This window comes from Armigeres subalbatus, chromosome 1, assembly GCF_024139115.2.
Source record: "Armigeres subalbatus isolate Guangzhou_Male chromosome 1, GZ_Asu_2, whole genome shotgun sequence".
Taxonomy (NCBI): domain Eukaryota; kingdom Metazoa; phylum Arthropoda; class Insecta; order Diptera; family Culicidae; genus Armigeres; species Armigeres subalbatus.
Genome location: NC_085139.1, coordinates 199661402 through 199673891, shown reverse-complemented (window position 1 = coordinate 199673891; position 12490 = coordinate 199661402). Strand labels below are relative to the sequence as shown.

The following is a 12490-nucleotide window of genomic DNA, read 5'->3' as shown; positions in this document are numbered from 1 at the left end:
CCAGCCATCGGCATCCGCCGAAGGGGATGCAATCGACCTGCGAAGAAGGTGAGAGACAGAGGCGAGGCCTTGTTGGTGAAAACCGACAAGGACAAATATGCCGATGTCCTGAAATCGCTGCGAGCGGCCGATAGCCTATCGGCCCTGGGCCAGGATGTGCGCAGTGTCAGACGTATCAAGAACGGTGAAATGATCTTGGTACTGAAGCGCAATCCAGCGGGGTAGCTTACAAAAAGCTTGCCCAGGAGGTCTTGACGGCGCTCATGTCAGGTCGTTGGGTGCGGAAGTGACCCTCCAGTGTAAGCAGCTGGACGAGGTCACGACCGCGGATAACGTCGTCTCTGCCGTCAAAGAGCAGTGCGGCACAGAGGTTGGGCGGTCCTCTGTACGTCTAAGAGGGGGATTCTTTGGTACGCTGGTAGCCTATCTCAGACTACCGGTGGCTGACGCCAAAAAGGTCACTGAGAAAGGGAAGCTGAAGATCGTCTGGTCAGTATGCCCAGTAAGCGTGCTCCAGCCACCTCCAGTGGACAGGTGCTACCGGTGCCTTGATTCCGGGCACAAGTCTTATGACTGCAAGGGCCCAGACCGAAGCAAGATGTGCCGTCGCTGCGGCGAGGAGGGACACAAGGCGCAGGAATGCGACAAGGCACCTAGGTGCCTTATCTGCGCCAGTAAGAAGCAGGCCCGGAACCATGCTATGGGCGGGCCTGCGTGTTCCTTCGGAGAAGCCAATCGGAAAAAGCCGTGCAAGTAACACAGCTGAATCTGAACCACTGTGCACCTGCCCAGCAACTGCTGTGGCAGTCGGTCTCGGAGTCGAGGACCGATGTCGCCCTTCTGTCCGACCCGTACAACGTCCCTGCCGACAATGGCAACTGGATGTCGGACGGGTCTAGGTCGGCGGCAATCTGCACAACGGGAAGGTACCCGGTTCAAGAGGTTGTACACTCCTCCGCGGAGGGTGTCGCGATAGCTAAGATCAATGAGGTGTTCTATTGTAGATGCTACGCCCCACCAAAGTGGCCAATGGAACAGTTCAACCAGATGATCGACAGGCTATCGTCCGACCGAGTAGGTCGGAGCTTGTTCGTTTTAGCGGGAGACTTTAATGCTTGGGCAGTGGAATGGGGCAGCCGCTGCACCAATCAGAGGGGACAAGCGTTACTCGAGGCACTTGCAAAACTCGACGCAGTGCTTGTCAATGACGGAGCCAGTAGCACATTCCGTAGGAATGGGGCCGAGTCTTGGATAGATGTAACGTTTGTCAGCCCCGGTCTGGTCTCTGACCTGGACTGGAGGGTAGACGAGGGCTACACCCATACTGATCACCTAGCAATTCGCTTCAAGATCAACTATGGTGTGCAGCGTCCGAGGGCGGGTGATCCCTGTCAGGTCCGTGGGTGGAAGTCCAATCACTTCGACAGCGAAGTTTTCACCGCGGCCCTGGGACTGGAGGCCAACACCGACAGTCTAAGCGGGGATGCGCTGGTAGCTGTCCTATCACGCGCGTGCGATGCTACTATGCCGAGGAAAGCCCTGCCAAGAAATGGCAGACGCCCGGCATACTGGTGGAGTGCCGAAATTGCAGCCCTACGATCGAGTTTCGAGCTGCGAGACTGGCCCTTAACAAGGCCATTAAGAGCAGCAAGAGAGCGTGCTTCGACAACCTGTGCGAGGGTGCCAATGGGAATCCGTGGGGTGACGCCTATAGGATCGTGATGGCCAAGACCAAAGGGGGCTCTTCACTAGGGCTTCCATTCCCGGAAACGATTTCCCGGGAAATCATATTTCCCGGGATTCCCGATTCCCGGGATTTATGTATCAGTTTCCCGAATTTCCCGGGAAATGAACATACTAAAATATTTTGTAATAATTCTAGAGTGCTTTGAAAATAGGTCGTATGTGCAAAAGAGAGTCTCTCTTTGGATCTATTCTCTTTCGATTATTACGAAACTATACAAAAATTTACTTCGAATTTCTTGGGAGATATCCAAAGACAATAGCTTTGTCTATCCTGCTGAAGTGGAAATGTAGCAAAACATGCAAAACTAGCCGATATATTAGCGAAAGAGAGCGTGATCAAAGAGAATCTCTCGTTTGCACATACGACCTATTTTCAAAGCAATCTAGAATTGTTTTATTTTTTAAATTTGATGATAACGGATTTTGGGGTATCAATTTCATTTTTTTTTTACAAGCATCATCTTACTATTTATTTCACTTTTGAAGTTTAGGAATTCAAGTTATTACTGAAAATGCTACAGAATCATACGGTGCATTCCAACACGTGTTGAAGAGAGGCGAGACAAAGAACCAGTTTGTATCTATCGTTCGTTTATTCAGTAGGTTTAAACGTAAGCCGTAAGCGTTGTGAAGTCGAATTAAAAATTGAGTGTCTGTGGTGAAGCAGCAGAGCTTATTGTCAATGGTTTTTTTATGACCTTCAGTCCTTTTGGATTCAATTTCCGAACAGACTCGTATTCCGAAGACTCGTTTGTATTTTGAGATATTTCTGAAACATTCCATTTCATTCTAAGGGGCTGTTCGGCATTTCAAGCATACTTTTACTGAAAAAAATGTTATAGTCAGGATCATTAAAGTACGACATCATTTCAAATATTTCAATCATCTGCTTTAAATACAAAATGTGTTCAAGTAGACGTACATGAATAAAAATGGTTTATCCTTCAAAGTTGACCTGAAGATTCTATGCACAAAAAAAAGTCGTCGAGTATTATACTAATTAAGTATTATAATAAGTTAGGAATATTTTGGCGATAATAGAAGAGAATCTCTCAAAGCCGTCGTTGTCCAAAAACTGAAAAAAAATGCGTATACAACCTGAAAAAGTTTTAAAAAAATATATGGAAAAGTAGCACATAGCGGAGCTCATCAAGACACTGCAGATCTTGCTCTCGAGCCAGAGCAGATGCTAATACTTGGAGAACGTTTTGTAGAAGGAGTTAACACTTTTCGAACTGGACAAAAACTTTCTTAGACTTTCAACAACTCTTCCATCATTTGAGGACAAAATAGCAAGCATGCCTGATGTCGAATGTATATTTTCAAAGTCATATTTTACGACAAAATTTAAACTACGATTTTGAATTAGTTTCGAGATTTTTTTTTATTTCCTGGAATCCCGGGAAATTATTATTTCATTTCCCGTTTCCCGGGAAGTTGATTCCCGGGAAAAATGGAAGCCCTACTCTTCACCCCTGAACGGTCACCGGACCGGTTGGCGAGGATTATCGAAGTACTCTTCCCGTCCCGAGCCACAAGTCCCTGGCCTCCTCCTGCGCTGCAAGGCGCTGGGAGTGTGGCCGAAATGGTGACTCCGGTGAGGAACGAAGAGTTACTCGCAGTGGCTAACACCCTTGCGATGAACAAAGCTCCAGGCCCCGATGGAGTTCCAAACAGTGCACTCAAGGCAGCGATCATAGCGTACCCGAACATGTTCATGCTAGCTATGCAGAGATGCCTGGATGAGTGTCGTTTCCCTGAGAGATGGAAAAGGCAGAAGTTGGTACTGCTGCCGAAGGCCGGGAAGTCTCCGGGCGACCCATCGGCGTACAGACCAATTTGCCTGATCGACACGACGGGTAAACTGCTCGAGAGGATCATCCTCAACAACCTCACCCCGTACGCAGAGGGTACGGATGGCCTGTCGAGTAACCAGTTTGGTTTTCGGAAGGGTAAGTCCACGGTGGACGCTATCAACTCAGTGCTCAAGACTGCAGAGGTAGCGATCCAACGGAAAAGGCGAGGAATTCGATACTGTGCGTTGGTGACACTGGATGTGAAGAACGCATTCAACAGCGCAAGCTGGGATGCCATCGCGCTCTCGTTACACCGGCTTAGCCTGCCGGTGGGACTGTACCAGATCTTGGAAAGCTACTTCCAGAACCGTGTGCTGCTATACGAGACCGATGCCGGTCAGAAAAGTGTTCCCATTACCGCAGGAGTCCCGCAAGGGTCAATCCTGGGCCCGGTACTATGTAACCTGATGTATGACGGGGTTCTGAAGCTAAAGGTCCCCGCGGAGGTCCCCGTCTGCCCTGACTGCCCAGGTGTTGACGAAACTGCAGAGCACATACTGTTCGTATGTCCTCGTTTCGACGTCGAAAGAAGAGCAAAGCTAGACGTTTGCGGCCGGGACACAACTCCGGATAATCTTATCCAGAGGATGTGTCAAGCGGTGGAGAAGTGGAACGCAGTCTCGACTGCAACCACTCATATTGCCTGCAGCTTGCAGAGAATCTGGCGCGCCGAGCAGCAATCGACAAGCAGTACTAACTTGTGATTGCTTAGTTAGAGCGAAAAGTGCCGAACGCAGAGAAGTATCTCGAGTACCGTCGTCGGGGGTGACAATGGGTCAAATGGGGGTGAGAATGGGTCACTTTTTCAACTACTTAGAATTCTTGCAGAATGGATTGAATATATCTGAGGGCAAGAAGACTAAAATATAAGAGACCTTTTTGAACGATTTTGTTCTACGACCTCCAAGCTTCCGGTGAGAGCGATGACCCATTCTCACCCCCAGACCCATTGTCACCCCCGATGGCGGTAGCACACTTGTCACATATCAGTCGCTGTGACTCATACGTGACTAAATCTAGTCACATTGGAGTTGCTGCAACCAATTCGATCTGAACTGTGCTACTAGGGATGGAATGGTTTGCCCATGCAGAGGTATGGCGCAGCGGGTGGCAACCGAGATCGTCATCTCGAAGCATGGCAGAAGTGTGAATGAATAGGTGTATGTATGGACTGCACACGCCGCGCTGGGAGTAGCGCAGGAATGTTGGTTCCTATGACTACTACTGCGGCGTGGCAGAGCAGTGTGGGTGAGCATCCAAGTCAGTCTCACATGGTACGAAAGGAATGAGTTGAGTGAGTTGAGCTAGTCTCATATGGTATGAGCGAGGTGAGTCAGACTCACATGGTATGTCAGAAGTGGGAACCTAAGCGAAATGTCCCACAAGGGATGCCAGAGCGAGTGTTAGGTCGAATGACTAGAGTAGTATGAGTCAGCGCGAACTGAATGAAAGAGGTGAGCAGACTCACATGGTATGATAAAGGTGGGCGTACAAGTCAGACCCACACGGCATGATAGAGGTGCAACAGAGCATGTAGGGTGTGTTAGAGGGTGCGATAGAGTGAGCACCCAAGTAAGACTCGCATGGGACGGGTGCCTGTGTGAGCGAGAATGAGCGAGTACGTTAAGTACTGCCATCCCCCAGAAGTAGCCCAAGGGAGTTTAGTCGGTATTACCGGTACGGTCGAGTCCGACACTCCAGCACACTTCCGTGTGGTAGTTTGGCAACTACAATGCACGTGTGCTGGGTTAGTGTGTAAATGCATTCTCCTTCGTAAAAAAAAAGGTGAGAGGGGACCCGGACAATTTGGGTGAGAACTAAGCGTATCCAGTAAGGGGAGTTGCCGTTCGAACAGGAGAAGGATCTTGCGATCAAGATTTCGGCCTTCCGGGAGCTCGTTGCCAATTCTTTGAGCAGTGAAGGGAGCTGACTCTCAAAAAGCAATGGTAGTACTCATGGCAGGAATATGTTAGTGAAGAAATGAATCAATCGAAGGAATCGGTGAAACAGAGACGTTATTGACATGTAAAATCCGAGACCTCATTCCATGACAAGCCTTCAAGCTAACCAGATGTTTTTATTCATAGCTCTTCAATAAACCTCGTTACTTTGTTCTGTTGAAGGCCATCTGTTCCATTCTTTGTCAATCCATACTAGAACCTCCTTTAGATTATGGGGTCGTCAATGAAAGAAGGATCTGGTATCCCAAATCAGTCGGAGAGCTGACAGGATTGTCAAACAAGAATGTTGAATTCCGTATGAAGGACGTAATATTCATTCCAGAGCTGAGGGAAAATTTGCTTTCGGTCAAGAAACTTTCTCAAGCTGGAATTGATATCCTGTTCACTGGCCGAGGAGGAATCGAGCGAGCGGAATTCAAGCTTAATGATGAGGTCATTGGTGTGGCTTATTTAAAAGGTAACTTGTATTGGACGCATTTCGCAATTATCTATCCTATCAAGCGTAAGTGTGAAGTCTTTCATTGTTTCAAACAATATGAAGCAATGGCTACCACCCACTGGCAAACGAAGATTAGTAAACTGACAGTTGATCAAGGCCGGGAGTATTTCTCTAATGAGCAAAAACGGTATTATCAAGACAGAGGCATTCAAGTTCAATCGACGGTGGCATACTCTCCGAAGCAGAATGGCGTTGCTGAGCGATTCAACAGAACCCTGGTTAAAAAAGTTAGATCAATGCTTATTGATTCCAAGATGTCAAAGCGAATGTGGTCAGAAGCGGCCTTGTCGGCGACGTATATCCTTAATCGGTCTCCTACAAGTGCACTAGACCGAAACATTACCCCAGTAGAGCAGTGGGCAAATACTAAGCCAGACCTCAGCAAACTTAGAATTTTCGGATGCAAGGCCATGGCTTGGATCCCTAACCAACTACGAAAGAAATTGGATCCAAAGAGCCGTGAAACCGTTATGATTGGGTACGCACCCAATGGCTATCGCTTGTGGGATAGATCGTCAAAGAAGATTGTCGTAGCAAGAGATGTGGAATTTGATGAACAAAATTTTCCATATGCTAGTGATGATGTTGATAGACAACCGTTGATAATTCCCTTAGTCTATGAGCCAGAGGGGGAACAATTAAGTACCATAGCTGAACACCAAAATATAGAAAATACAACCAGACAAGATTCAAATATTGAATCTTAAGATGATGAAATTTATGAAGAAATACTTGATGAACTAAACCTGGCGCGCTCCCTTCGCATGAAAGACGTGAAGACTGGTTAGAGTCAACTACGAGGCGCAGCGAACGGGAGCGCAAGCTCCCAGCTAAGCTATTAGATTTTTTTCACTGGATACAGTGCATCCGCTGCTGCTGATTATTCCAAACCTACAGATTCGCCATCTACGTATAACGAGATTCATCAACGTGACGACAGAGATGCTTGGGTGGTAGCTATTGGTGACGAACTAAACAGTCTATGGAAGTTAACAAGGTATGGAAAATCGTTACGTGTACGACTAGTGTGAAGCTATTGCAATCAAAATGGATTTTTTTTTTGCATAAAAGAAGATGCCGATGGTAATGTTCTTCGGCATAAGGCAAGACTGGTCGTGAAGGGATTACTACAGAAACCAGGTATTGACTACCATGAGACGTACGCGCCGGTAGCTAAACTAACGACAACGGGTCGTACTGGCTGTGGCTTTGCAGAAGGGATACATTATTCACCAAATGGATGTCAAAACGGCTTTTCTACAAGGAGAACTCAAAGAAGACATCTTTATGGCGCTTCCTGATGGTGTAGAAGCTGCTCCTGGAATGGTATGCAAACTTGAAAAATCACTATACGGATTGAAGCAGAGCCCGCGATGCTGGAATGAGAGGCTCAATGAAGTACTACTGAAGCTTGGTTTCAAGAGATCTTTTCATGATTATTGTGTGTACACCACTGGCGGAGCCAGCTATTGTTTTTTGGTGGGGCACCACTAAGCGCAAGAACAATAGCCTTCGAGAACAATGGTCTGATTGCATCGCGTGGTGTCCCACCTCTGTCTCCGCCAGTGGTGTACACCCGAATCAACGAGAGGGGGAATGAAGTGATCTATGTAATTCTCTACGTTGATGATCTGTTAATCATTGGAGAGAAAATCAAGACAATCGAGGATGTTAAGCACAAGCTATCAACATATTTCAAAATGACTGATTGGGGTGAAGCTAAATATTTCCTTGGAATGAAAATTCTGTATGACCCAAAACAAGAAAGTTTGGAATTATCACAAGACTCAAGTATTAAAAAAATTCTGAAGACATTTTGCATGGAAGATTGTAACCCGGCCAAAACTCCAATGGAGAAGGGGCTGCAGCTTTGCCAAGGGACGATGGAAGGAATTGAAGCACCGTACCGAGAATTACTGGGCAGTTTGATGTACGTTATGATGGCTACACGGCCGGACATTTGTTTTCCAGTTGGATACCTAGGACGTTTTCAGCAGCAGCCGTCTTCTTCACACTGCACCGCCCTGAAAAGGGTGGTACGTTACCTGAAAGGAATTTAAAAGACTTTTCTGAAGTTTACTCGCAATACTCAAATGGAAGCAATAAAAGGATATGCCGATGCCCCGACCGGACGAGTACCGATGTCAGACCAAAGATTCCGGGTGGAGATAGCTTCCGGTTCAGTGGTGCCCCGACGACCCGAAACCGGTGCATTCGCGCGCCACGATCTATAAAACTTGTCCCTGGCGGTGGACCTAGCCTACTCCGATCAACCGATTTCCCGTGCACTGCGCCTTTTAGCTTCTTGCTTAACCGTTGAGCCATAAAGCTCACGCCTTGGTCCCGAACTACTCGAATAGCCATCATACATCACGTTCCACAGCAATGGACCTAAAATTGATCCCTGTGGGACACCTGCCGTGATGGGGGCCCTAGCCTACCCTTCGTCTGCCTCGTAGATCAATACTCGATTCTGAAAGTAGCTTCCCAGAATCTGGAACAGCCCTACCGGTACTCCCAGCCGAAGAAACGAGTTCGCGATCTCCACCCAGCACGCACTGTTGAATGCATTCCGCACATCGAGTGTTATTACTGCGCAGTAACGTATACCACGCCGCTTGCATTTGACGGCGACCTTTTCAGTGTCAACCACCGATTTAATGGCACCCAGAGTAGACTTTCCTCTCCGAAAGCCGATTCGCTCGCTCGATAATCCTCCTACCTCCTCCACGTACGGCGACAGCCTGTTCAGGATCAACTTCTCCAGTAGCTTTCCTACCTGAGGGATCCCCTGCTGGCTTACGAAGTTTTGATAATAGGACCAAACGCTGTCTTTTCCATATATCCGGGAAAGTCCGCTCGTGCAGATACAAGGGCGTAGCCAAGGGGGGGGCAAAGGGGGGCCGTCGCCCCCCCCTAAATTGTGGAAAGATTGAACGGGTTCTGAAATGAATTCCATCAAACATGTGCACTTTACGATTCAATCATATACAGAAATAGGTGGTTGAAATTCAAAAGATTCCCAAAAATTATTAGGGCATCCAGGATCCATAATATATGAAAGTTCAAAACAACTCGAAACATTTCGGGCTCAAAAATTCTCCTTAAAATCATTCTAGAAGCTCCCCTGGGAACTACTGAATTCCTCCAGAAAGTTAACCACAAATTCCTCTGAAAATCGTTCGAAAATCCTTCTCATGTAATTTAAATTCCTCCTTATCTAGAAACCCCCCACTATTTTTTTTTAGGAAATTCACAAGGAAATTCCTTGAAGATATCTTTTCTTCTCTCCAAGATTTACTTCTACATATTCCTTCGGCTATTCTCTCTTCAGGAAGAATCCGGCATTTCCTTCAGGCATGCATTCGAGAGTTCCGTCAAGAATACATACCGAATTTCTTCCCAAAATTCTACCAGAAGTTTCTTCAAAAATAATTTCATAATTTCCATAATTTCACTTGTAAATCTATAAGAAATTCCTTCGGAAATTCTTCTAGGAAATTTTCCGGGCATTCCTCTCGGAACTCTTCCTTCAATTCCTCCGGTATTACTTCCAGGAAATTTTCCGGGAATACCTCCAAACATTCAATAGCGAAATCATCTAGCATTCCAATCTGGAATTCTTTTCGCAATTACTTCAGAATATCCTTCAAGAAATCCTCTAGAAATATCTTCATGAATTTCTCCTGGAATTCGTCCAAGTATTTCCCCAGAAATTCTTACAGGTATTTTTTCGGGAGTTTCTTCAAGTACTTCTCCATGAATTCCTTCAGGAATTTCTCCGGGAGATTTTCCGCGGAAGTGTACTAGAATTCCTTCTGGACTTCACTCGGAATTTACTCGGATATCTGCCAAGAGTTCTTCCAGAAATTTCTTCGGAACAATCCGCAGGGATTTTCTTCAGCAATTCATCTGGGAATACTTTCAGGATTTCATCTGGGAATTTCTGCATTAATTCCTCCTGGTATTTTTCTGGGAATTCCTTCAGATATTTTTTCGGAAATTCCTTTAGGAACTTCTCTAAGAATTATTTCAGGACTTCCATGTGGGAATTCCTCCGGAAGTGCTTGTGGGAGTTCTTCCAGGAGTTTTTACAAGAAATTCTCCGGTAATACCTCCAGGAACTTTACAGGGAATTCCTGGACGATATTTGGCAGGAATTTCACGGGAAATGGGATTTCTGAAGTTCCTTCAGAAATATTTATTCTCTTCCTCTAGGGTATTCCACCGGATGTTCCTCGAAGTTCTACCAGTAGTTCCTTCGGGAATTCAATCAGGCTTTTTTCCAGGAATTCATTTAGCATTTCTTTAGGCATTTATCTACAAATTCCTCCAGAAGTTCCACGGAGAATTTCTTTGGGAGTTCTTACGAGACTTCATCCGGGAGGTTCTTTTAAGAATTCTTCCAGGAGTTCCTCCTGAAATTCTTACGGAAGTTCCTTTGGGAGTTCATCCTAGAATTTTTACGAGAGTTCCTCCATGATTTCCTCCGGAAATTCTTCCCGTAGTTCTTCAATACATTCCTGAAGAAGCCTAAATAAATTCCAATTCTGCCGAAATTCCCGAAAGAATTTTCAAAGGAACTGCCGATAGAACTACCGGAACAATTCTCGAAGGAAATCCTAGAAAAATTCTTGGTGGAAATGCCGGTGGAACTCCTGGAAGAATTCCAGGAGGAATTTTTGGAGAAACTCCTGGAGGATCTCCCAGTGGAAATCTTGGAGTTTCATCCGGAATTCTTTCAGGATTTCATTGCGAATTAATCTAGGAATTCCTCCGAAAATTCCTTTGTTGATTTCATTTTCGGTATAATTTCTGTATAAATTTCCGGTGGAATTCCTGGAGAAATTCTTTGAAATTTTCAAAAGAAATTATTCGAAACAATTCACGGAAAATTTTATGGAATTTACACAAGAAATTCGAAGATTTTTCGTGAAATTCTCAGGAATGTTTACTGGCAGTTCTGCGGAATTTCCACGGAATATTCTTATTCTTAAAAATTATGGGAAACAGCACGAAATTATTTGAATTATTGCAGGGAATTCTGCAGAACTTATAAAGAAGCTCGTGAAGATTTTCTTGGAGTAAATAATGGTGGAATTTTCGGATCAATTCCCGGCAAAATTTATGGTGGAATTCCTGAAGACACTGCCGAAGAAGTTGCTGGAGGCATTCCTAAAGAATCCCTAACTTCGTTAATATTTTTCTCACTTTATTTGAAAATATCTGATGAGCAATAAATCACGCATTTTTAAATCCATTATTGTTTTAATCATTATTGTTTCGATTTGGTTTGGATTTGGTTTCATGTGTTAATATTCATGTGTTTTTATAAAACTACTATAAAACTACGATTTAGAAGACCAAAAAAGTTGCCCCCCCCCCTTCTCGAAATCCTGGCTACGCCCATGTGCAGATACCTCTGCATGGCTATCTTGAACATGTTCGGATTATTCATTATGGCTGCTGTTAGGGTAAGATATATTAGGAATTGGGCAATCGACTTTTAGAGTGCATTGATTAAAGATATGTAAGAGTAAAATCAGCAGTGATTCAAATCGTTCGGGGCTGTCAGTTTGAATATGAATCTGAATCATGCACTTTCTCAGCAGTGGCTCAAGATTCATTTTTTATAACAGTCGAGATTCAAAAACTTAAAACTGTTATACCGCTCAGTTCTATTTTCTACAGATTTGAACCACGAATGAATCACGAGATTCAAATATTTTTCAATTGTTTTGGTGCATGAATGCGTCATTTTATGTACGGATCAATCCACTTTGCATTTACCGCGCCTTCATCAGCAGCAACATAATCATTTCATTTAATGGAAAAAAAAAAAAAAAATCAGACCGCATCGTGCTTTCGTGCTGTGCGGTTCTTTCTCTCTTTGCGGAAGGAAGTTTTTAATACTACCCGAAGCTATTTTAATTTCAACGGTGCTTCTTAGCGCTATTTGTACCCACTGATCCCGTTACGATCTTTGCAAGGACCCGTGCCTTCGTTTTACGTTGGACCCGTTTGCGGAAGTAAAATTCCGACAAGCGGTGGTAATCCTGCAGGGACACCGTTCTGGGAAAAACCTCTTAGAAGGTCACGTCTCCACGCTCAGCAATGAGTATTAACAAAAACAAGAGGAATGAATTCTCCACTTCCTTCAAAGAAACAAGGTTTCAAGACCGTCCTGCCCAAGCGCGGAAAAAATAGAAGGAAGCTGGAGAATTCAGATATTCCTTCTAACTCTAATATCGGAAATAATTCTTCTCCAATCGAACTGAGCAATCAGTTCGATTTGATTAATGATGAAATTGAGCAAATCGAATCTACCTCTAGCCCAGGTGATTCGATTCATGCGAAAAGCAAAGGATTCCGCCAATTGTGGTATCTGTTGCCGAGTTTTCTGGCTTCCGGAATGAGATTTTGAGTAA

General features: G+C 45.1%; 1 protein-coding gene across 14 annotated transcripts in view; it reads right to left on the bottom strand.

Moving 5' to 3' along the window:
- The window catches only part of LOC134205673 (protein white), a 54584-nt gene that overhangs the window by 1846 nt on the left and 40248 nt on the right, over window positions 1–12490 (bottom strand). The window lies entirely within an intron of this gene.